Source organism: Podarcis raffonei, chromosome 12 (assembly GCF_027172205.1).
Source record: "Podarcis raffonei isolate rPodRaf1 chromosome 12, rPodRaf1.pri, whole genome shotgun sequence".
NCBI classification, from domain to species: Eukaryota; Metazoa; Chordata; class Lepidosauria; order Squamata; family Lacertidae; genus Podarcis; species Podarcis raffonei.
In genome coordinates, this window is record NC_070613.1 from 40,433,592 (window position 1) to 40,456,261 (window position 22,670).

General features: G+C 41.5%; 1 protein-coding gene and 2 long non-coding RNA genes across 13 annotated transcripts in view; 2 read left to right on the forward strand and 1 right to left on the reverse strand.

Moving 5' to 3' along the window:
• Nucleotides 1–22,670, reverse strand: part of ZNF385D (zinc finger protein 385D) — a 551,565-nt gene that overhangs the window by 167,646 nt on the left and 361,249 nt on the right. The window lies entirely within an intron of this gene.
• Nucleotides 9,536–17,459, forward strand: LOC128424131 (uncharacterized). The gene is made up of 3 exons (XR_008332929.1): nucleotides 9,536–9,620; nucleotides 13,038–13,129; nucleotides 17,416–17,459. It is a non-coding gene; the product is annotated as an uncharacterized LOC128424131 (long non-coding RNA).
• On the forward strand, nucleotides 17,826–19,782 carry LOC128424132 (uncharacterized). Its single transcript, XR_008332930.1, has 2 exons — nucleotides 17,826–17,905; nucleotides 19,615–19,782. It is a non-coding gene; the product is annotated as an uncharacterized LOC128424132 (long non-coding RNA).

Consider the following 22,670-nt stretch of genomic DNA (forward strand, 5'->3'; position numbering starts at 1 on the left):
CAACCAGGCTGCAGTTTCAAATATTTGTTAGGCAACCATTGTGTTCAAACCAGGCTGACCTGTGCTCCAGTGCCCTTCCATATAACGAGGTTAATGAGGCAACTGAGTGAAGCATCTTTCCATACTCAGCCCTAGCAATTTGATTTGAGGGCTTCGGGTCTTGGGTATTTTTGTCCAGAATAAGGTCTCTTATTCTCCTCTTAAGGCTGCCACTCATCTGTGAAATTCAGTTGTAACACTAATCTTTGCAGCAAATTATATGTAATAGCCCATTTCTTAAAAAGCAAGGCAATACAGTTCTAATGTAAAATGCAAATATTTTCTTCTCAAGGTCAGATATCTGAGCAAATATGAGTTGTGATCTCCTTCACAGTATTTTGTTTAAAGGAGATATGCCATTGCGGATATATTGAATAATCTGTAACAATTAAAGGATTACTAAAATGAGGAATGACTACCAAGTATATCACAGATAATATATATATACTGGACATACACAAATTAGAAACATAAACCAAAATACTATTCACTTTCAATATATATTACTGTACATGAGGGCTTTTTTTTTCAGCCAGAACTTGCCGGAACTTAATTCCAGCACCTCTCAGGTGGGCGCCATTGCCGTTCCAAGAGAACGAGGAAGGTGTTCATGGTGAGTTCTGGCACCTCCTTTTCTAGAAAAATAACACTGCTGTACATAACAGTCAATGCCCATCGCATAATCCTATGGAAGGATAATGGTTAACATCATGAGCTATGTGCCCTGAAATCATGGGTTCAGATTTCCGTTTTACTCATGAAGTCACTTTAAGGAGGCCATTGTTTCTTCAGCCTCTGAAAAACAGTAAGAAGGAATTAATAATACTGGTCTACCTTACAAAGGCTGAAGGAACGTTTCATGAAACAATATACCGGTATGTGGAAAAACTTTAATCCCTAAGGAGCATTACTATAAAAGTACAGCTAACTATAATTTTATACATAGTACCATTAGTAGTACTAATAGCATAATGGTTTCCAGTTGGGAGTGGGGAAGTATATTATGGCATGTGGTGCTAATGACAGTTATAAGAAATTTCCTTAAGAAAAATACAGCTCTTCACTATCACATTTTGTTTGAATAAATGTTTCAAGTTAGAAGCCACTGTGAAGCATGAAACTGTCAATTAATATGTTTGAGCAATTTTGCCACTTGCAAACAGGTATATTGGGAGTGCCTATTATCAAAAGAATGCATGTAACTTATCTTTTAAACAAACCTCCCATATTTTCATAAAATTCCTGCAGCCAAAGAAATGTCCAATAAACAAGCATGTGATATGTCCACAACACTTTGTAAGCAGAAGATACTACAGGAATTTGTAATGTTTCTGCTTGCTAATGATTCTTCCACAAAATGCTTTCTCCCTGTTTATGTATTTATCTACCCCCTATTTCAGAATACACACTTTACATTTTGCAATATGAAACATGCCAAGGGGTATATTTTTGAATTTCATGATTCTCCAACTTGATTCTCTTCAGAAACATTCTTCTTTCGCAATCAACATCCATTATGTATTAACAGCCCAGTTTTATTGCTTACGCTGATTGTAAAATACTGTGCAGTGAACAGCTCAGTATAAATGGTGTCTGAAAGCATTTTATTTTTTAATGTGTCGTCTTAAAGATTTGCTCTGATTCATTCTTCCATACATGAAGATAAGCAGAACTAGAAAGAGGAGGTTTCGCCTGTATATAACCTTCCACAATACACGCTGCAGCTTCTTCTAAACAAATCGGAACTGTTGAAGCACTTTCCATGAAATGGCAAGTGATTTATTTCATATTTCCAATATATATTTTCTTTAAAGTGCCTCTGAGATTTGTGGGGAGGGGGCATATTTTCTCTCATGACTCATCCACCATGAATTTCTCATTTACGAAACTATGTTAGAAGTAAAAAGTGATATTCAATGAAGGAATATGAAGGCTGACAAGATCATATCCACTACTGTATTCACAACAAGAGAGAACTGGCCCTAGTAACTGCTAAACTGCATGGGAGAATGTGACAGATTTCTCTGCTGCTTCCATTTACAGAGGACCGTGCACTCCCCCAAAACAGATAGGCGCTGATAGATTAAGCACATTGTTGCTATATATTTCGCCGTAAAATACAGAGAGAGAACAGCAAGAGTAATGGAAGCGTCTCAAACATGGCAGTACTGCAGCAAAAACAGTAAGAGGAAAGCATTGCCAGAGTAGGCTGTTCCTCTTGTAGCATCCCTCTTTAGAAGAACATTTCTACAAAATGGGGTGATTTATATACACGCTGCCATCATTCCGTTGCAGAGGTTATAGGATTTTCAGAGCTAGCATGCACAATCATGTAATTGCAGTATTACCAAAGCATTTATTCTGATTGACATCGTGGCTGGCTCACAAACCCCCTCAAAAATGCCTTTTCCTTCAAGCTACATCTCTACTGAGCGCGAGGAAAGAAGCACATGTTGCATTTAAACCTCAGCAAACTCACATGCCACGGGTGAACCTGGGGCCTTGCAATAGTGCTAAATGACGACCCAGGATGGGAGAATGGAGTATACTTTATAATATTGACTGCGCTGTAATGATAAATATCGGCAGTAGTAGATACTTCATGTCAGATCTATTAAAATAGACGAGGCCTACTGGAAGCAAATGATCTGTCAGTCATAACAGTGTTCCTGCGTGAACCAGAATCTATTGCACAGGAGTAGAGGAAGTCCCCAGGTACCACTTTGTAATATTACCTCCATAGCACTGACAACCACCCACAGTCTTTTTTTAACATGTGGAGAAGGTTCACAGCAGATTCCTTTTCCAGTACTAAATGATTGAGATAATTAACCTAGACAGATGTGCATGGTTTTTTTTAAAAACCCAAATCTAATGTAAAATATGCTACAAATATTGCTTGCCAATATTTACATGCTTTAGGCTTGATTCTTGTGAGAGGTTCTATGAGCACAACATAAACCACATCGGATCATGTAGCGTTTGGTAGGAATGATCTTTGCCTAAGGCCCAGAAGAGGGGCTGCCAGTCAGAACTGGCAATACTGTGCTGGGTGGGGTAGAAGAATGTACTATGCTATATATAGGAGTTAGAGCTGCACATGAGCGCAGTGCTCTAATTTCTTATGGCCCATTAATTCATGGGACATACGTAGGACAACATCTTGGCTGATTGTGCCCATGATTAGACACAGAATCATAGAGTTGGAAGGGACTCTGAGGAACATCCAGTCCAACCCCCTGCAATCCAGACTAAGGTGAGTGAAGGTCTCATTGAAATCAATGGGACAAGTTAGTCACAACTTAAAACTTCCATTTTATCACATGGTAGCTAAATTCAGCTAGCTCAGTCTGAATCCAACCCACTGAAAATATCATTAAAACAAACAACGTAACAGTCACCCCAATCTCAACAGAGTCAGTGGGAATAGGTAATTCTGCTGCAATTCCACCAGAAGATCAAAGTGATAAACTCTAGTCATTTGAAAAGATGTATGAAAAGATTATGAAGCCAATCCACATCTTGTGAGCAGAAAATAAAATGTTATCAATTATAGCACATATCAACTACATGCATGATTTTATTAAGAGATGAAAATGGGTGCCCAAAGGTGAGTTTAGAAAGAGGCTACATACGCACAGGAGCAAATTTCAGCCATGAAAAATGTGCATACAATCTATAGAAATGTTTGGAGCAGGCAGAGGAGGCCGGTTCCTAGCTAGTCTGTTTTCAAGTTTTGAAACGCAGTGGGTGGTATGCTATACCATAACATTACCCTAATTAGAAGCATTTTAATGGTAGGGCCTAGTAAAGTGAATAAAATGTTTACCTGCAGGACAAATTTTCCTGTCTCTTGTAAAACTTTTAACATAGCTTAGCAACACTTTACATAAAGCCACCCAAAAGATAAAGAAGAAAGAAGAAATTTCAAAAGAGAACTAGCATTGCAGTTTTGCAAACCTACATAAATATATATGTGTGCTTTTCATACATCTATTTTCTAAATATAGTACGCTTATTATATGCCATTGTTCTCCTGAAGAAAGGGTCCGTGAATGGTGCTCAGCCTTCCATTTGGTCAAGGCTGTGCAAGTTAAGGCTGTTTCATTCTATTCCTAGCAGGGACAGGTGAGATTATAAGCTTTAGACTTCTGTCAGTATGAACAAGAGACTCTCCACAATAGCTAGAGAAAATCAAGAAAGCAGGATTTAGGCTGTGTGCTCTGAACATGATCTACTACTGAAAAGGAACTCCCTCCCCTATTTGAACAAGAAGGTCAGGAAGAATAAAGTATGCCCAAAAGCTGCCTAACTGCAGTCTTAGTTACTGAGCCCTCTTAGGCGGCAGATTCCCTATAAAGTGACATGATGATGCTCCACAATAAATAATTAAAAACTTAAATCAGAGTGCACATCCAGATTAATTTGTGAATGGCTGAACAATACATCCAGTAAAAGACACTTTGAACAGTGAAACCATGCTGAACAAAACATTAAGCCCTTGGACCCTTATGACACAAGTAAAAGAACATCCCAAAAGATTCATTTTATTCATTACAGAGCAGATGGCTTGCACCTAGTGTCAATGAAACCTGCAGCTGCAGTCATATGTAACATTGATCACAGGTCTTTGCCAAGATCAAAGCCACAACTATTGCAAAACCGAGTACAGAGAAATCTATCCTAATAGCTCCCCTAGCAGCACATCTAAGTACCATTATTAAAGGGGACGCCTCCAAGAAGAGAAACATAGGTAGCTGAAATCCCAACTTTTAAAATTGCATATAGGAAAAATACTTTTGCTCATTGAGACCTTTTGGAAAGCACAGAACTGACAATATCAGGCACCGCGGCGATAAAAAGAAATTGTTGCTTCTGCACCTCCTCATCTAACGATGCACAAGAATTTAACACTTCCCCTCTTCAACAAGACAAGATTTACAAAGGAATTAAAGTTTTCTGTGAGATGTGCAGACAACTTTCAATACAGGGTACATTTACTGTATTGCTTCAGGGAAATTGGGGAGGTGGCGGAACACTCTATGAAATACTGAAATGAATGAGGCTGGCATGTGCTAGCAGAAATAAAAATGGAATTTACTGGAAATGAAAATGGAACTGACATAAACCTAGCAGAATACGCAAGGAAGACTTCCTCGAAGTGCCAAGTCAACTCTTGGTTTAATATTTAATGAAAGAAAGCTGCTGACCAGCCCAGGATTCCCCTGCTTTCTAGTTGTACATCACTGAACATCATTCAGCTGCCTTATAAACTCTAGCTTAGTAAGTCAGGATAAGAGGAGATTCCCCCTTTCATGTTCTTAAGACACGAATTCTTTCCTCGCAGCAAGTTATAGTTTGTATCCTATGGTCTCTGCGAGTTCTCGGCGTTGCAGTGCTAGGCTACTAAACATACACAAACACTTCCGAGCTCCAGCATGTTTCTCTGCTAGGAGACATGCAGTCAGTTGCGGCTAATAAACCCGAGGAAGCTCTCCCATCGGAACTCAGCGCCGCACAAACATTTCGAACCGCTCCAAGACCTTCCGGAGCCTTCTCAGCCCCCACCATGCGTTCGTTGCCTGGCGCGCTGGGCTGGCAAGATCCAGAGATCTGGGAATCTCTGCGGGGGGGGGAGTATTCGGTAAAGGAGCCAAGAGCTGCGCCGAGAGAGAAAGGCATTGTGTTTCTCCTCTCTCGGAATCGAAGCGAAAGGGGGCTTTTCTATGGGAATGGCTAAAAATAGTTGCGCAGAGACTTCAGAATCCCAGATCGTGCGGCAATGGCTCGTACATTATGGCATTAAGTTTGCCTCCAACTTCCCACGCTTGCAAGCCTCGCTGCAGATGGCACACAGGTTCATTTTGGGGCGGGGGCGGTGGGGGACGCCAGCGGGGGTGGCGATCCTCGCCGTTAGCCGGAGCTATTTGCGCGTAAACAGAGCGAAGGCACGACGAGCAAAGACAGGCGTGCGGAGCAGCCTGAGACAATGGAATCCTCCTTTGCAACAGCTTGTGTGTTTGCGCGCGTGTGTGTGGTGTGTGTGAATGAAGTGGTCTGGCTTCCCGAAGCAGCGAAATGCACCCACGGAGAATGAGAAAGACACACACACACACACACACACACACAACATTCACAGTCCGTCCTGCCGGAGAGAAAGAAGATGCGAGGCACCAGCAGAGAGAGACTTACCAAAATACATTATGTTTCTCATTAACCATGCAGCCAGGATCCGCGCGCTGTGCGTTCAGCATTAGCTCCCGCGCCGAGGTGCTGCGATGCAAAGCGGAGCGAGCCGCTTTCATGCTACTACTACATAGTGTGGAAATTTCCCAGCCTCGGAGAGAGAGAGAGAACAAGAGCGAGCAGCGTGAGCCTCCGTGGGATCAGGGCTTTGAAGGCAGTCTTCTTCTCCCTGATACAATCCCTCACTGATTTAGCATTGACTCTCGCTGCATGCTGCACTGCCCATTCTTACTGTAATCTGACTCCTCCTTGTGATGTCCTTGCCGTGCCTGTGACATCAAGGCGAGGAGTACTACACAAAACACATTTCTTCCCTCTTCTCCCCTTTGCGTGGGTTTTCTTGCCAAGACCCCGGGTTGAAAGTAACGCTGCCTCTCGCCAAATCTTATATAGTAAGGCGCGCGCGCACGCACACACACACAGACACACTCACGCTGGCATCAAAGGGAACCACTGACACAGTGTGTTGCAGAAGGGTGGGGTGAGGGCGTGCGAGACAAAGCTGATATTGTTTTAACATATCTCACCACCGCTAAGGGAAGGGTAAGCTCTTAAGTGCTCTGTGTTGGCAGAAGCAGCTCGGTGCCAAGGGAGGTGGTGATGAGTGTTGAGTTCTGATGGCAAAGAGAAAGGTGTTGGGGGCTCAAACCTGCCTGGAAGGTCTTACTCACCTGTAACCACAAGCCCACATGAATGGGAACTAACTGTGAATGGGGTAAAAAAAGGGATGCAGGTGGCACTGTGGTCTAAACCACTGAGCTGCTTGGGCTTGCTGATCAAAAGATCAGTGGTTTGAATCCCCATGATGGGGTGAGCTCCCGTTGCTCTGTCCCAGCTCCTGCCAACCTAGCAGTTCGAAAGCACACCAGTGCAAGTAGATAAATAGGTACTGCTGTGGTGGGAAGATAAACAGCGTTTCTGTGTGATCTGGTTTCCAGCACAGTGTTCCATTGCGCCAGAAGCGGTTTAGTCCTGCTGGCCACATGACCCGAAAAGCTGTCTGTGGACAAACGCTGGCTCCCTTGGCCTGAAAATGAGATGAGCGCCGCAACCCCATAGTCGCCTTTGGCTGGACCTAACCATCCAGGAGTCCTTTACCTTTACTTTAATAGTGAGTGGGAGCAGAAAGGCACTCTGCATATGTTCAGGGTCTGTTGAACATGGCTAAAAGGATAGGAAATTAAGGGCCCAGGTGATAATGTGAGATGGGTGTGACTTGCAACAAAATGTTGCAGTGGGAAGTGTTCCTGTTCATGGTCAGCCAGCTAGCTCCTCATCCAGAATCCTCACTCCATCATACTCCCCACCCACTCAGAGAGCAACCTGTGCCCACTGAGCATGCTCAGTCTTTGCTAGCTGTTTGGGACCCCAGGTTTCCAGTTCCTCCAAGCCTGTTGCTGCCTCATTTCTTGTGCCGAGATGGTATTGTTCTAGCTACATAACAACTCTCACTCTGAGAATGAGTTTAGTATTTGTATATAGGATATGTGAGCCCCAAAGATGCAATCTTGGCAATTCCTTGGCTCATGCTAAACCCAGATTATGCAAATTAAAAGTTCTATCAAAGTTATTTTAAGCAAAGTATTGCATTTCTCCGCCAATTCCAGCTCCAAATGAAATAAACAGTGCTGGCAGTGCATACCATCAAAGTCTTGTGTGAATCACCTCTCTGTTATCACAGTGCCACACACAGATGACGACATAAGCATCGTATTGCCTAATTCTCATAGATTTGTATTGGCAAATCTAATTCCCTTTTAATAAAGAGAAGGGAATAGAGAGATATAATGAGGACCCAGCCCTTTCATTGCTTTGCTCAGGATGCAAGCAACAAGAATATGCTAATAGAAGAAGATGGAAGAAGAAGAAGAAGATCTGGTCTTCTTGTCTATAAGAAAAAATGGATGTCTTAGGCCAGTTCACACATGACCTGAGACACTATTGCAACTGACATCTTGGAATGGGGGTAGGCAGCAGTCTCTGGAGACAAAGATCAAAGACACAGATACTAAAATGCACTTGTACTTCTAAGAGGAGGTGCCCCAGGTCAGATGTGATGCAAATTGACAAGGCAGCATGTGGAAGGCTGCACTGCCTATGTCTACAGGATGTTGTTTTTCATTATGATCAATTGTTAATTCCTTGGGTAGCAATATCAGTTTCAGATATGCTGAAGAAAATAAGAGCCCTAAAATTAAAAGTCAAAGCACACGGAAGTACTTATCTTTTAAAAATGGAATCTAATGGGATGAATGCTTTATTCCTTCAGAAAGAGGATTGACAGATATAATACTCTTAAAGCACAACTTAGTCCTAAAGGCGCCAATAAAAATAAGCCCTGTTTCATTCCAACAGTGAAGGAACCACAAACATCTAAAGAGAAGAGAAATCATGGGTGTTGCAGAATCAGCAAGGTAAGGGCCTGCAGTTTATCCTTTTCCTGGTTCGATTGGAGGACTGCAGGGAAGGAAGAGTAGGAGAAGGTATCACACCTATCACTATATCCAGCAGATAAAGTACGCAGATCCATTAATTTTAAATTCAGATGAGGCAGTGGTACTGTCTAAGCATGAAACAGGTGAGTTTCCACAGAAAGCATACCTTTCCTTTTATCTCAAGTACTGCAGACAAAATATCAGCAAGTTTACGGACACCTAAGGCTGGAAGGGGTTTAAGCAGAAAGTTGTTCCTTCAGTCCCTCAACATCATATGCAGGTGCATTCCCCAAATTATTTTTTTGAAGAGAACCCAGAAATAAAGAGCCTTCTAGGTGCAGGTCAAAGCACCTCCTTGCACTGCTTTACACAGAAGCAAACCCTACCCACAAGGTGTCCACAGCCCTGTCTTGGAGGAATCCATCCCTTTGTTCTAGATCAGTGCCTCCCAACCTCTGCCCACCACAGACCACTTGGAGATTGCTGAGGGTCTTGATGGGCCACTTAATTTTTATCCTTGTTGCAACAGTTGTAATGCACTGTTCTAGATGCTGTACAGTTTTTCATTGTGTTTTTACAGGCATGCCACAAACTACCTGAATGAAGCTCATGGACCACCAGTGGTATGCAGACCATAGTCTGGGAACCCCCGTTCTAGAAGCTAGAATCATTGCCATGGTCCAGCCCTCACTCAAGGAATCCCCAGCTGATTATGATCTCAATCAACACAAACAGCTAAGATCTTGCAAATCTACAGGATCCAACAAATTAATAGTCCAAATACAGTCAGACCAAGATGTGTGTGTCTGGGCACACACAAATGTAATTGAAATCCTATGTGTCTGCTCAAATCCCACTGACCCTACCCTAGGATTAAGAAGTACTGAACTCTGTGAACTAGTGAGTAGACATATGCAGCATTGCAAGGCAAACACTATATTCACTAATCATTGGAAGTCCAGATCAGCCTCAGTACCGTATGTCTTTTGAACCTTGGTATACACTGCCTTTGTGTTTCTGGTACTTATTCTCCAGTTATGAGGACTAGAAACATGCATTTTTACATTGTGTTTTGGTCCTGGGAACAAAACTATATTCTAAGTCCTGTTTATTGCTGGGAATGAACATCTTCACCACCATAATAAAGCACATAATATAGTGAGGCCCCCACAAAAATAAGACTACCAAGACCCACTGCAGCTGCAGAATCTAACCAAAGTCAAAAATATATCCAAAACATCCATTAACCATTTAGGGTTGCTGTTTGCACTTCTGTAACGGAACATATGAAAAAGCAAGTCAGCAGCCCATCTTCCTGGCAAAAACTCACAGAACAAATTGAATGCAACTCTGAGCCAGATTCTATATTTGTTTACTTCTTTGCATCTTCACAGCAATTTACAAAAAAAGCTTCAAATTTTCAATTTAACTTGAGCCAAGTTCCCCCCACCCTCCCAAATGAGTTGCATAAATGTAAGCAAAAAGAGAATTTGTCCATACAGTATAGCAGTCAGTCAGTGATGCATTTCAAACATGCAGCACTTTAAGAAGCAGCTTCCAAGTTCACATTCTTATAATTCATGTAGGGAAGAAGCCAAAAAACAGTCTCTATACTGAGACATGTGTCTGGGAAAGCTCTTGGAAGATTGCCTTCCATTCAGAAATCTCAGATGGGGTTGAAACCACACGCATGCAATTGGCTGTTGTAGTTTTTTTTAATGGACAGATCCATTAACATTTCATTTATATCCCGCCTTTTCTCCAAGGACTTCAATCGTTCTGCACTCCCTACAACACAGCATGCCTCTGAGGTAGGTTAGAGAATGACTCACCCAAAGTCACCTAGTGAGCTCCGTGGCTTACTAGGGATTTGGACCTGGGCACACCCCACCTAATCTGATGTTCTAATCACTATGCCACACTGATTCTTAATAAACATTAAAGAGCATGGGTTGGGCAAAGGATTCTGTGAAGGGAAAAGAGATCCAGGGATTAAAGGATGTGTGAGATGGGCAAGAAAACTGTAGTCTTCCACAGCCTTCCACGGCCACAGAAGGTACTGTATTCCCCAATAACTGGCTCAGTGGTATCTCAGCTATACATTACTCAATGCTTGTGATATCACTGGATGCATCCACAAAACAATACATACAGTATCTTATTATATTATATATATATTTGTAAATCACTTTGAGGTTTTTTACAATCAAGCAGTGCATAAATTTTATGAAACAATAACATAATTTATCCGACTATATAATAAAATTGTAAGGCGTTATCATGCTGTTTTCATTGGCTGTTTTCTAAGAAGTAATTCCCACAGAGTTCAAAGAGATTTACCCTCCTTTAAATGGGTACAGAATTTGAATTTTCTAATGATTCCTAGCATGGAAGTTGTCTTTTGCACAGCTGTCGTGCACTGGTTCAACATGAGCTATCCACTACAACCCCAAGGTCTCATTCCTGGTCGCTCACTACCTGTTGAGTGCTCAGTTCAGTGTATATGTGAAATTAAGAAAGATTTTGCCCTGACATGCATCATTTTACACTTGTTTACAATGAAATCACTTTGCTATGTTACCACCCATTCACTCAACACGGAGATGTCTTTTTAGGACTTTTCACATTTTGTTTTAATGACCCTGAACAAATTATTATTGGCAGTTCACAATATAAAAATACAGGATAAAAGCACAAATTTAGTATCGTCAACAAACTTGGCCACCTCACTGCTCATCTCTAACACTAGATGGTTCATGAACAAGTTAAAAAGCACAAGTCCCACTACTAAGCCTTGGAGAACACAGGACTCTCCATTCAGAGAACTGTCCATTTATTCCTACACTCTGCTTCCTGTTACTTAACCAATTCCTGATTCACAAGAGGATTTCTCTTATTATGTGATGGCTAACTTTATTCAGGAGTCTTCTGTGAGATACCTTGCAACACAATCACCTCTGTTGACACACTCAAAAAACTCTAGTTACAGGTAGGTAGCCGTGTTGGTCTGCCATAATTGAAACAAAATAAAATAAAAAAATAAAAAATTCCTTCCAGTAGCACCTTAGAGACCAACTAAGTTAATTACAGCATTGGTATGAGCTTTCGTGTGCATGCACACTTCTTCAGGCTCTAAGGTGCTACTGGAAGGAATTTATTTATTTATTTAATTGTTTTGTTTATTTTGTTTCAAAAAACTCTAAAAGGTTAGTGAGACAGGATAGGATTCCCTTGCAGAAGCCACGGTAGCTCTGCTTCAACAAGGCTTGTCCTTCTAAATGCTTTGTTATTTTATCTTTAACAATGCTTTCCAGCACTTTTACGTGGATGGATATTATGCTATCTGTTTATGTGCTAGTTACTTGAGAAAATCTGGAATGTGTATGCATATAGTACATATATAATCTTATAAATATAATAATGCATGCAATAATGCACGAACTGTTTGCATTTTTAGCAGAACAGGGGTGGGTGGGAGTGAGTTACTTCTCACTAAAATTAAGGAGTGAAATGAGAATTGGGGGGAGGGGGAATCCATCCCTAGTAAAGGGTTGTGTGGATACAAGTGATGGCATGCCTGAAAAGTTATAAAGAAAGGAAACCATTCCATTTTTTATATATAATTGTTCACTTTTTTGGCTTGCAAAAAGTACTGCACTTCAAAGGCTCAAAACAAAGGGCTCCCTATGAATATTTTTAATTAATTCAAATCCTGTCTTATTTTCTAAACTTCATCCCAACTGATGGCTCACACATTGCCCCATGCTAAGAATAAAAACGTCACTTGCAGGCATGCCTTCCACAAACACAAATTAATATTTAATAAAATTAATGTGCCTGCTCAACTATTGCGGTTTCCTGGAAGTCTCTCTTTTGCTTTTGCAAACTTGCAGGAGGCAACCAATAATAGATCTATCCTTGGATTCTTACTGGTTGCCTATGATGAATTTCAATTTGAGAAGCTGATGAGAAGGTTTTCTGTGAATATGTGCAACAGTGCATCCAGGGACCGTTTTGTTGGCAGAAATGTAATAATGTGCAACAAAAGACACAGGATGACAAAACGTTATCAGTTTAGATGCCTTGTACGGTAGGTGAAAAGTTCTCGCACACTTGAGAGGTTTCCATTCCCCCCCCAAATAAATTTCATCTTTTAGTCCTAGACAGCTATTGGAAACCTAAATGTACTGTGCTGTAGTATAAAATAAAAAGAGATTGGCAAAAAAAGATTATATTTAATCTTTATGTTTGCTTCCCCCAATACATTGCTAAAACATTTGGGAAAGTTAAACTAAAATTAACTTTTGCAAATTTTAGTGAAAGAAAAACCATTCACAACACCGTGAGAAGCCAAAAGCAACTGAAAATGTTTCCAAGTGTGCAGAATCTTCAGCTTCAAGTCAAACACAGTAAGTGCCCTGGCAAGATATGTATATTTAACAATTCACTATATAACTCCCCGCCCGCCAGCCAGGGTGCATGGGGTGTTAGGGGAAGGTTAGTACAGTGGTACCTCAGGTTAATAACTTAATTCGTTCCAGAGGTCCGTTCTTAACCTGAAACTGTTCATAACCTGAGGTACCACTTTAGCTAATGGGGCCTCCTGCTGCTGCTGTGCTGCCACCGCATGATTTCTGTTCTCATACTGAAGCAAAGTTCTTAACCCAAGGTACTATTTATGGGTTAGCGGAGTCTGTAACCTGAAGCATCTGTAACCTGAAGTGTCTGTAACCCGAAGTACCACTGTACCTCTGGTGAGAGACTTGTTGTGCTGCTTCTGGGGTAGTTTGTCCACCTTGGTCCCCATCCTGCACTTGGCTCTCACCTGTGGCTCCTAGAAGCTGTCAGCATGTGACAGAATCCACACCCCAGGAAACAGCTTTGACTGGCTGGCTAAACCAGGTGAGGGAACGGATAGGTCTCAAACCCTCGGTGAGTTAGGGACTTCCTCTGCATGTGAAGATAGGCCCCGACAGGCTGAGCAGATGAGACCCATAGTGGATCCAATGGTCAATGCTGTAGAGGGAAGTGAGGGGCAGATGGGGCTCATCAAACTGGAAAGGTAGCCCATCTAGGAAAAGAAAAACTCTCATCCTAAACAACAGATGCCTTGCAGCTATACTCATTCATGAGAAAGGCTTCAGGAGTGAATGAATTTACTTTATTACAGTCACGAACCAGCATAAGCAAAACATCTAAATAAATAGCATAACTAATAATAATAATAATAATAAATAGCATAAATAAATAGCATAAAGTATCTCTAAGCAGATAATTATTAAATTACTGTAATTGGGAGCAAGAACCAAATGTAGATTAAAACATAAACATAGAATACTTGGTTAAGCATAGATAATGGATGAATAAAAACAGATAAGGAAAATTTAAAAAGATCAGTTAAAAAAGAACAGCTGTAAGGGGTGGGGCTTCAGAAGTGCGGATCTAACAATATGGGCCTTCTATTTAGGACTGATTTGTAGCATAGACCATCCTTTGATGAATATCTATCAAGGAAGCGCAAAATCTGGCGACTAAATATGTGACTTCTGGGCTTTTGTCCTGTAGTAATAGGGAGATGTAGTGTTAACTTCTGAATGCCCAGGGAACTTATATAGGACGGGCTGGATAAACCTAGCTCAAATGTCTATGTAATACTGGCAATTAAGAAGGGGATGATCCGTTGTTTTCTGCTGCCCAGAGCCACATGGGCACTGGCTTCAGGAGTAAATCCCAAAGAAAAATCCATACCCACTGCCTTGCAGAACATCTTTGGGAGGGGTAAATCCTACACAAATCCAGAATGGAGTCCCTAAGACAGTTGGATGGCACCTTGTACGCCTCCTTCCAGCAATTCCTGCAGCCAAGCTTGTGCCAAACACATTGCTCTGCTTTCCTTTGGACCACATCAGCAAGGCCGAGGGTCTTGCCATCTGGGCAGCCCACCAGGACCTCGACACACACCCCAAAGAGGTCACTCCGGTACTACTAACAGAAAAATAAAATGCAGAAGGCAGCAGTTCTGAGTTACTGGTCTCTATTCCACAGCAGGTGCTGTTATTTGACTTCACCCCTGGAGGTGCACTCCATTGTCGATGCCGAGTTTGCTGACCCCTGATATAGCCCCTCCACAAAAGTCTCTGCCCACAGGCCTACAATTTAAAAAACACAGTGCAAAAAGAAAAAGAGAAAGGGAGAAGGAAAATACAAAATCGGGTGCCAATTGTTTAACCATAATTCTCTGTTCAAGAGCAAGATTTCTAGAAGTTGTTCAATTTTGCCAATCCCCAAAGATTAATCCAACTTTGGGGGTGCATTTCCACTCCAACGGCATACTTCAGCCTAGTGGCATTTTATAATGGCAATATAGCAACTTGGTTCTGTGCCTAAAAGAAACACATGCTAATTCCACTTCCCAAATTGCATTTCTTTTCTAGAATCACAGAATACGGGGATCAAACTTGCAACCTTGGCAAAATCAGCACCATGCTCTAACCGACCAAGCTATTAAGGCTCAGGCTGCTGAGTTTTTGTGTCTTTAAAAAAAAATTTTTTTTTTTATTAAAGATTTTCTTGATTTACTAGTCACAAGAGCAGTTCACTCGATTTTCCTGTCCTCACTAGACAAAACTACCAAATGTGGTGGCTGCTGTGTGTATGCTGTTTTTTTTACCCTTGAATCAGAGGTGTCAGTTCTGGAAATCTGCAATATTTGTCACCATGAATACTATTTAACTGCAGCAGTACCCAAAGGAACTCTGTATAGCCGCCTGTGAATACGACTGGAGGGACTTAATTAATCTTCCTGTCACTTCCATGATGCTTTTCATTAGTTTAGCTGCTATCTGATCAACTGGCCCTTTCTCTATTGGAAATGGCTTTCCAGAACCTGTTTCTGCGGCATTTTCAAGAGGTAAACAAAGACTCACCTTTGACGGGAAGAGTCTTTGCAAGTCTTAGCCGTGCAGACTTTATCAGTTCAATTATAGTTCTTGCAGCAGTTATATCTGCAACAATGCAGGGTTTTCAACAGATTTGAGAACTATGAAAATAACTAATATTGAAAGATGTGGAGAATTTTTTAAAAAGTCAAACTAATATCATTTCCCCATCTTAATTTCAGATTAAATATTTTGCCACATAAAGTATCTTCCCCTTAAAAACACTACCAAAATTCTCCTTTTCATTAATTATGCCTACTATATCTTCCACTCCAAATTCAGTCAATATTCATGGGAAATAATATTCTTTAGGAATGGGTATTGATCAAAAATGTATATCAGATGGTGATTTTACTTAATGTGCTGGTAACACTGGTAATTTGCTAATATGGCTGTCTCATGGTTCAGTGTGAATCCAAATGTATTTCTACCTGTTTCACACAAGCATGCAGCAATCTGTCAACACTGCTCATGCAGAATATGACCTTCATCACTGCCTGTAGCATCTAAGGGCTCCACAATCATTAATGGATGTTTAGTTTCCCAATGCTCCTGTAAGGTAGAGAAGCATTATCTCTGTGGTGCAGATGACTGACTGATGCACAAAGCAGATTAAAAACAGTGGCAGGCAACACCATCGTTTAACTCTCTCAAGCCCTTCAAAACAACTCCACAAAAAGGAATGCTGTAACGCAGCACAATAAACCCCAGAGATGGAGAATTCTCACATGTGAAGCGTCTCTTGCCTTTGAGTACTTTCACATCACACGCGGTGCAGACCCAATGGCAGAACCAATCGGATGCTCCTAGCAGTGCACCTGCACATTCCTGCCCTGGCTGTTACCCTACCTCACCCCAACACCATCCCAGTAAGCAACAGTGATACCACTGTGGGATGCAGCGTTCCCCGCTGCCCACTCTTCCAGGCTACAGTCCTGGGAATAATTTGCTTAGAATAAGTCCCAGGAAGCTTCCAATAAAATACACACAGGATTTTGCTTTTTATTTTCTCACCCTTCAATCATGGGTGTTAACCTTGGACAGAAAAAGGTCATTTCCAAATAGAATATCATATTATAACCAGCATGCTTGCCTTGAAAAGAAATAAAGGCAAAGAACCAAATTCTGCTAAACTTACTATCGTTTACTCTAGACGAGAGTGAGATTTTAAAAAATATTATTTTGTAAACACCTAGGATTAACTGGTTTTCAAAAAAATATATAAAAGATTGTGGGTTATTTGTCTTGTATTATGCCACTAGCTATCAAAACTATTCCCAATTCACTTTTAAAGAATTAACTTGCAAAGGAGAGCTTTTTCTGTGCTCCCACCTTTTCATCTGACTGACAGAGCCTTTTGGCCTCTAATTTTGACAGTTAATTTGCATAGCCAAATACTGGTCTATGTCTGGGCACCACTGTCTACTTATATTCTTTCCTGCAATTCTCTTTTGATGTTCCATGACTCCAAATTTAATTATGACTCCTGAAAATACTCGGCCACTATTTTTGTCTATTCAGTAACTCTATCCTCTTTGCCTTGAACAGATTAAAAAGTAGGACTTAAACATGGTCTACCTAACCCTCACTCCCTGCGATAAATTAGCTTCACAATTTATCAGTTAAATACTATGCTTCTCGACTGCATGATGAGCAACATTTTTAATAACTAGAGTGAGAAGCCTGGTTTTTCAGAATGTACCAGAAGCTCATTCTCTTTCCCCTCTCCATCTCTCTCTCTCTCACTGTCTGCGAAGGATGGTTCGTTGCTGTTTCTTTAATGGGAGCTAATGAAGAGGAAGGGACGCGGGTGGCGCTGTGGGTAAAACCTCAGCGCCTAGGACTTGCCGATCGTCAGGTCGGCGGTTCGAATCCCCGCGGCGGGGTACGCTCCCGTCATTCAGTCCCAGCGCCTGCCAACCTAGCAGTTCGAAAGCACCCCCGGGTGCAAGTAGATAAATAGGGACCGCTTACCAGCGGGAAGGTAAACGGCGTTTCTGTGCACTGCACTGGCTCGCCAGATGCAGCTTGTCACGCTGGCCACGTGACCCGGAAGTGCCTGCGGACAGCGCTGGCTCCCGGCCTATAGAGTGACATGAGCGCACAACCCTAGAGTCTGTCAAGACTGGCCCGTACAGGCAGGGGTACCTTTACCTTTAATGAAGAGGAAATAGATGGGAATCTGTGTGTGCATTCTTGACAGAGACACACTTCAGAACGCGAGGAAAGGGACCTGAAAGTGACCAGGTAAAGAGCAGAGGGTAGTTACTCAGGGTGCATATCAGATTTGGATGAATCCTAAGTCAAAGCAGGGTGCCCCAGAAGGCTTGTCATGGGTGAAGCAGAATCTCTATGAGGCAGCATGAGTTGAAGCAGGGATTCCTGAAGCACTTTTTGGTGCCTCACATATCCAGGTTTCAAACAAATTCTACGGGCAAGTTTCTGCTAAAAGCAAAATTAAATGTCTTTAAGGTTACCATAAGGAAGAAATGCACTATTGCTTGCAAGAAGCAGCATTAATTTCTGCAGTTATTGATTATAACTGTTCTACTACTTCTTATTACTCACTGTCTCCCTGTGTTGTCTTCAATGACACATCAGAATGATCAGAGGGAATTGTTTTACCCAGGTTGGATCTAGACACATCAAAGAAGCGTTTCAGTTAAACGCATTGTAAACTTTATAAGGGAAATTGGGTTAGCAAAAACGGAACTCTTCAGCGCCATCTGGTGTCACAGTGTTATAATGCATATACAACGCATATAATGCGCTTTTTCTTTGCCAATGTAGCTGAGTCCCCAGAATGTGAATTTATTTTAGTTCCTCCCTGCCTCCCATACGCTGTTATAGGTGCCTAGCACAAAAGTACCTGAATATATTTGTCTGTGATTTGACATTTTTGTTTTGTTTCTTTACCAAGGAACATTGTTCTCATGTTTGCAATTCGCCAACAAAACACATGGGGGAGATTAAGTCCCTTCTTTTTTACCTGTCCCAAATCTGTAAAGGTTGACCTTTCAAGAAAACCACTTCTAACATTTGACACAATTTATTCCCTCAGAAATGGTGGCTTTGCCTGCAGATTTCATCTAGGTCTATCCCAAAATAAACATAAGTTATATATGTTTCCTTAGAAAACGTTTAATGATACCCAGGACAGCAAAACCTGGACCTATTCACCTGTATTTTTGCAGGTCTTATTCATTCTGGAAGGGGTACTATGCCGACAAATTTTATCCACTTATGTAATACAATAAAAAATGTTATAGCCATTTCCCCTCAATAATTTTCCAGTAATGGAGTGGGGATAATGCAGACACAGAAGGACCCCCCGAGACAAAATAGCCAGGCTGTTCTTTAAACACCAATTCAGGGACTGAACTGAATCTTCTCTTTGGTGCACACATCAAGTATGCAAGTGCAAGTGTGCATGAAGAAGCACCAGTTTCACAGTTTGGAAGAGACAGAGGCATATAGAGAGAGAAAGTGCTGAGTTGCTGAACATACATTGTGTGTGCAGGCCCTCTTTGGAGGGATATTACATTTGTTGTGCACCGCCCTGAGTTCTATGGGTATAGGATGTTATAGAAATTTAATAAATTGTTGTTGTATGTGGTAATGGATCTCCTCCCTTACATGAGTGCCTCTTATGCCTCCACTTTACTTTACTTATGCAATTGTTTAAAAAAATGCATTTACATTATGTTACAAAATATTACAAAATTACCATTTAGGTCTAGTGCTCTTCCAGCCAAAGGGGGGATAGGTAGCACTGGCCCTAAACCTATCACCACTTGGGGAACTGGAGAGAATGCAACAGACAGACAGATGATAGCTTGATAGAGTTCTTAGTGATGTTGCTACAAAAAAATTCAAAGGAATAGATGGGGAGAGACCAGGAGCTCATCAAGACAGTAGGTAAGTTACTCTATTTGATTTTTTTTTTGTCACCGAAGTACACTACAGGATCCTGCCCTTGCTGGAGACCCACAGAGATGAAATAGATTGCTCGCCTCTTCTTCCCTTTGGCAAATGACTGTACTGTTGAAATGGCGACGAGATCGCACTGGCCTATTTATTCTGAATGTTTGTAGGTGATGCCAATAAAGGTTTGATGATGATGATGATGATGATGATGGGGAAATCTGTCAAGTTTGGTTCCTTTTAGTTTCTCATTTTTCCAATCTTAAGTTTAGTTCATCCATTTCTGCATACACTTGTGAATGGACAGGCTGCAGTTAATAGATGGAAGCCTGTTATATAATACATATGGTTTTCCATTGTTGGTTGATATTATTATATGTTTTAAATGATGCAACTTGGTCTTTAGAATACATACACACTTATACTTGCTATTAAGTCAATATGTCAAGAAAGGCTTCCACATAGCTTCCTCTCTGAAGATAATATGGCCTTAAGCATGTTTTTTTAAATGTTTTTCATGTTAATCTGTATGGCTATTGCTTGCCAAGACCCAAAATGGAATGACTGTGTATGCGATATTTACTGTATTTCATTATAAAGCAGTACTGGCAAACATACTCAAGGGACGATACCTCCACACATGGAATGATGCTTCTGCTCTCTCCGAGCCATTAAAATTTATACTGCAGTGAGGTAGAGAGCAACAGGGAGAATAAGCAGGAGACAACTTGTAATGGAATATTTGCATCAACAGCACATGTAACTAACACACACACACACACACATTGTACTACAACTCTCCGGAAATCATTCCTGTGTAACAGCTGAGACATGTGGCAAGATATAAAGAGCCCGCGCTGGATCAGACCAAGGGTCCATCTATCTAGTATCCTGTTTCCCACAATGGCCAACTAGATGCTTCTGGAAAGCCCACAATCAGTGATATTGCTGCAGGAATGCTGTGGCTGTTTCTGTAAACATCCCTAGTCTGATATTACATCCTTCACGAGACTGTCGCCTTTGGCGGGTGAGGCAGAGTTGTTAAGCTGCATTGCATGGATAAGATTTTGAATAACTGAACTGGCCTAATTGCATCAGTCATCTTTTACTCTCCCCCATGCTGTCTTTCCTGAGAGGTAACAGAGAATTTTGTAAATGTAGTACAGACATTGGGTAATTGGGGGGGGGGGCAGAGTGAAGAAGAAAGCAACTGAAGTAGAGAAGAGGTTTGCCCACTTCTTCACTGCGAAACAAGGAAAGGGAATACAACTGAGTTTCCAGTGGCCGCACCTACATATATAATGATGATAATAATAATAATAATTTATTTATACCTCATCCATCTGGCTGGGTTTCCCCAGCCAATCTGGGCGGCTCCCAATCAAATATTAAGAACACAATACAGCGGTACCTCAGGTTAAGAACTTAATTTGTTCCGGAGGTCCGTTCTTAACCTGAAACTGTTGTTAACCTGAGGTACCACTTTAGCTAATACAGCCTCCTGCTGCTGCCGCGCCGCTGCGTGATTTCTGTTCTCATCCTGAAGCAAAGTTCTTAACCCGAGGTACTATTTCTGGGTTAGTGGAGTCTGTAACCTGAAGCGTCTGTAACCTGAGGGACCACTGTATAGCATTAAACATAAAAAACTTCCCTAAACAGCAGGGCCTCCCTAAAGTCTTTTAAAACTACACTGTTTCAAACCAGGTGCACCTATGTTGCTCTCTGAATATCTGTATGAGCTTTCTTTTGGTTCATGCACATTGCTAGTGACTGTTGGTTTACTTCTGTAACAAAAGGCTACCATTATCATAATATTTCTGTGGTTTGCCAAGGACTACAGCAATGTTAACAGTCTCAAGATCTCAAAACAGTGAGTCCTGCCAATAGAAGCTGGTGCCCAACCCAGCTTCTGCAATAGCACAGGAGGAAAGGTGGCTGCTATGGTATCTCCTGGCTTAATTCACACAATATGGCATTTCCAACATGGGAGTTGATTCTCTGCGGGGAACTATGTGAAACCTGGGTGGTAAATACACAAGTTTCTATTTTGCCATATGAGCACACTTTCTGCCATGTGTGCTTGAACACACGTATATTCAAGCTATAATGAAGAATCTATGGCACTTACTGCACAGAAATAACTTCCCTATGGGAAATACGTCTTTTGTGAAGTGGCCTTCCTAACAGAAGAGTGATCGTGTCTGTGTGCAGCTGAAATTGACTTTGAGTTCTAATCCCCTTCTTGACACATATACCTTTGTCAGACAAATATCTTTGATAATTAGCTTTCCCAGGAGAATCAACCCAAAGGAAAATATTTATATGAGGGGGGAAATGAGAAAACTGACTCATTCAATTTAGAGTTTATATAATAAGCGAGAAAACACAAAAAGAACATTTCCTTCGATAGTGTCTGAATGCACAGGGGTTAACAACAGAAATATTTAAAACTTCAGATCAGAGCCATATTAGCTGAAGGAAGGCAAATAATTCAAAACGCAAGTACTAATTCAAATTCCAGCTTTAGCGTCAAAAGCTTAATGTTAGTGCCCTAGTTTCACGTAGATGCCTCAAGAAACTTCTTCAAGCTAAGGTAATTTAAGAAAGGTTTGCTAGGGACATTTTATGTAAGGTAAGAGCTCTTACATCAAACATATTGCAGTTAAGTACCCAGCGTTTTTCTTGGCAACGTTGCACTTAAGACTACTTTAGCTGAGAGCACATAGAGCAGAAATGAGGCAACCTCAGAGGGACTTGGCAGAACCAAGAGGCATCTAAAGCACTGAAGAAATATTAAGATTCTCTGAGGGAAACAAATTTTCAGGTAACTTTCCTTTTTTGGGTTGTTGTTGTTTCTACCGCATAGCTGTTTTGGTGCTGCCTATTTAACAAGACGAGGGACGCGGGTGGCGCTGTGGGTAAAACCTCAGCGCCTAGGGCTTGCCGATCGCATGGTCGGCGGTTCGAATCCCCGCAGCGGGGTGAGCTCCCGTCTTTCAGTCCCACCTCCTGGCCACCTAGCAGTTCAAAAGCACCCCTAAGTGCAAGTAGATAAATAGGTACCGCTTTCTAGTGGGAAGGTAAACGG